Genomic DNA, 4,213 nt, shown 5'->3' with positions numbered 1-4,213 from the left:
TTTTATATTTTGATTAGGATGTGGGAACTTGTATATTCATCTGACAAATTTCATTAGTGTATAGTTAAGATCTATGAATTTCAGTGCATATAAATTATTTCTAAATAAAACATAAATATATAATAAACAGAAAAAAACCCTAACACCCAGTGCAGAAAGTTAACAAAGTCAGGAATTGGGTCTTTGAAAGTGAAACCAAGAGGGAAGGCGCCTGTTACCAATATCAAGGAAATGATGCTATAACTACTACTGTATTAAAGGGGAAATGACTGGATATTAAAACAACTTTTTGCCAATAAATTTAAATTTTTGAATAAAAGGCAAACTTTAAAAACAAACGAAATATATATTAGAAAGAATCCAGACACACACAGTCAATATACCAAGTGGTTTCATCACCCCAAAACTCTCCACCAAGCTTACCTACCATTTTAGTCAAACCCTCAGCTACACATGACCCCTGGCAACCACTGATCTGTTGTTCATCCACAATTTTGCATTTCCCAGAATGTCACATTAGTGAACATATGTAAAGACTCTTTGAGTCTTGTATCTTTCACTTGGCATAATGCACTTGATATTCATCCATGTTGCTTCATGTATCAATATTGGTTTTCATTTTCATTGGTGGGGAATATTCCATGGATGTACCACAGTTTGTTTTTCCATTTAACACTTGAAGGATGCATGAATTGTTTCCAGACTTTTGACAGTTATGAACTTAGCTGTTATGAACATTAAATAGAGGATTTTGTGTAAACATAATTTTTTACTTCTCTTGATCAAACTGAAGCAATATTTCTGTTATATCATTGTTTAACTTTATAGGAAATCACCAAGTATTTTCAATTTCATGACACTGCCAATTTTCATTCATTCGGTAATGTGTGTATGTTTCATTTGCTCCTCAGTGTCACCAGTACTTGGTATAATTATTTGTGTAGTGCTATCTGAATGTGGTTTCAATTTGCATTTCCCTAATGACCAATGATGTTGAGCATCCCTTCATGTGTTTATTTGCCCTGTTATATTTCTTTATAATGTTCTTAAGTCTTTTACCCTGTTTTTGGTTGCATTATTTGTTTTCTTATTGTTGACTTGAGAGAATTATTTACCTATGTTGGAAACACATTCTTTGTCAGATATATGACTTGCAAATTTTTTTCATAGTGTGTGGCTTATTTATTTTAAGATTTATTTATTTGAGAGAGAGAGAGTGCACACGAGAGCAGAGGGATTGGGAGGGGGAGAATCTCCAGCAGACTCCTCACTGAGTATGGAGCCTAACACAGGGCTCAACCACAGGACCCTGGGATCATGACCTGAACCAAAATCAAGAGTTGGTTGCTCAACCGACCGAGCCACCCAGGCACCCTATGTGTGGCTTATTTTTAATCATTTTCTTAACACAGTCACAGATCAAAAGTTTTAATTGATTAAGAGAGTTTATCAACTTTTCTTTTTTAATGGACTGTGATTTTGGTGTTACATCTGAACTCTTGGTATAACTTAGAATCACAGATAGATTTTCATGTCTTTTTCCTAAACAAAATTGCATAGTTTTCTGTTTTGCATTTGGTTCTATGATCTATTTTCAACTATGTGTATGTTTGTGTGTGTGTATTTATATACACATATATATGATAATAAGTATTAGGGACGAATTTTTTTTGTGTGTGTATGAATGTCCAAATGTTCCAGGACCATTTCTCCATTGAATTGCCTTTCTTTGCACCTTTGCCAAAAACTCATTGAATATATTGTTTGGATCATTTTTTAGACTCTCCATGAAGCTTTACTTATACAAGTGTCAATCTCTTTAAAAATACCAAGCTGTCTTGATTACTGTAGCCTTAAGAGGAGTCTTGAAACCCAGTATTGTTTGGCAAATTTGTTCTTTCACAAAACTGTTTTGACTGTTTTAATTTCTTCCGCATTTCCACATATTTTTTTTTCATGTCTCAGTAACTGAAGGGGGGTGCTGTGATTTTTATGAAGATTGAATTGAATCAATATATTGATTTGAAGAGAACATGGAACCACAAAATATTTAGTTTTTCAATTCATGAATATGATATAGTGCTCCACTTACTTAAATTGTCCTAGGGTTCTTTCAACAGTGTTTTACAGCTCTAAACAATAAAGATCCTGCATATAGTTTGTAAGTATTTTTGGTGCTTTTGTAAATGACACTTTAAAATAGATTTCTAGTTGTATATTACTTTTGCAGTAGTTTTTGTGTATTTATCTTGTATTTGGCCAACTTGTTAAACTCATAAGTTTAGAAACATTTTTTATGGGTTACATGGGATATTCTATGTAGATAATCATGTCATTTGTGAATAGAGTTATATTTGTGCTATTTAAATCTTTCACCTGTAATTTTTTGTCTTGCTTTATGGCACTGGCTTGGAATTCAGGTATGATGCTGAAAGAAGTGTTGAGAGCATATATTGCCAATTTCTGATCTTAGGAGGGGGTATTCAGCTTTGCACAACTGAATATTATTTTATCTGTACTTTTTTTTTTGTAGATTATCTTTTCAGTGTAAGAGACCTCCCTTCTAATCCTAGTGTATTGAGAGTTTTTATTACAAATGGATATTATTTTTTTCAAATTTTTCTTCTGTATCTGTTGAGATGATCATGCAATTTTCCTTAATTCGTTTGTTAATATGGTGAGATACACTAATGGAATTGTCAAATATTGAACCAGGTTTCCATTTCTCATCTAATCCCCACTTGATGGTAGTATACTTTTAAGACTATCAATTTTGGGGTGCCTGGGTGACACCGTTGGTTGATTGTCTGACTCTTGGTTTCAGCTCAGGTCATGATCTCATGGTCATGAGATCAAGCCCCCATCAGGTTCCATGCTCAGTGCAGAGTCTGGTTGAGACTTTTTCTCCCTTTCCACCTGCCCTTCCCACTCATATTCTCTCTCTCTCTCTTTCTCTCTCATAAACAAATAAATCTTTAAAAAAGAAAATGACTCAATTTCTTGGGTGCCTGGATGGCTCAGTTAGTTAAGCATCTGACTCAATTTCGGTTCTGGTCATGATTTTAGGGTTGTGAGATTGAGCCCCACATTGGGCTCTATGCCCAGCATGGGGCCCACCTAAGATTCTCTCTCTCCCTCTCCCCACCACCCCTTATCTTTCTCTTAAAAAAAAAAAAAAAGACTATCGCTTTCTTCTCAGTGCAACTTTAGCTACATCTCTTTAATTCTCTTTCTTTCTATCTTTCTGTCTCCTTCCAGGAAAAGATAACCAGAACCTCTGGGTTGGTAAGTACATTGAAACACTGGGAGAGTGGTGTACACAGAGAGGGCATGGAAGCTCCCTGTTCCTGCCCTCCACATATACATTTTTCCATCTGGCTTTTCCTGAGTTATATTCTTTGTAATAAGCTGGTAAGCTTAGAAAAAGTAAATTTGTCTGAAGCTAAGACACCTGCGAGTGGCTTTCATTAGGTTGACAAAGAGAACTCTGGCCTTATGCAAGACATCATTTTTGAAAATTTTAGAGAAATTAAGTCTAGAAGTCAACTTGACAAAGTCCCTTCTTGGTATGGCAGCTGATGATATAAAAGAGTATAAAAGATTGAGCTACCAGAGCCAGATTTCCAGGATCTAAATGAAAAGGCACAAATAATAATCAGTAAAATTTCAGTTTGTATCAATGACAGAGTGATGCTTCTGCAGACAAGGATATATAGTGCAATAAAATAACTTTTTGGTATAGTGAATAATGTCTTCAGGAAATATCAAAATAGAACCATAGGGAATTGGAACACCAAAAGAAAAAATCTATAAAAAACTCAAAAAATTCAGTGGTACCCTGAAAAATGTATATACCCCCCAAAAGTGGCAAAGCAATAAAATTTTCAAAAGTTCCTACTAACTACTTCATTAAACCAATTCAATACTTCAGATCTTCAAAATTGTGGCCTGAAATTTATGTTAATAGATATACTTCTCAGTGATAGTATTGAGCTGCCTTTATTTGTAAATTTTAATGTTTGACTCTAAAAATGATTAATCTTTTCTGAAGAGATGGAATCCAGGATCTAGAATGGGAGTATTGCCCTTTTGTACCACATCTTTGTAAAATGTACTTTAATCATAATCTCACACTGAAAATTTTGCATTATTTTTACTATTATCATTTTTTAAAGATTTTATTTATTTATTAGACAGAAAGAGAGAGTGCACA

At 34.0% G+C, this 4,213-nt stretch overlaps 1 pseudogene; it reads left to right on the top strand.

The window, feature by feature from the left end:
- Nucleotides 1-3,330: 3,330 nt before the first annotated feature.
- On the top strand, nt 3,331-3,952 carry LOC123786764 (programmed cell death protein 10 pseudogene; annotated as a pseudogene).
- Nucleotides 3,953-4,213: the final 261 nt, after the last annotated feature.

Source organism: Ursus americanus, chromosome 9, assembly GCF_024610735.1.
Source record: "Ursus americanus isolate L20-20 chromosome 9, mUrsAme1.1.p, whole genome shotgun sequence".
In the NCBI taxonomy this organism is placed as follows: domain Eukaryota; kingdom Metazoa; phylum Chordata; class Mammalia; order Carnivora; family Ursidae; genus Ursus; species Ursus americanus.
Note: the sequence above shows the minus strand (reverse complement) of the source record. Positions and strands in the feature narration are given on the sequence as shown.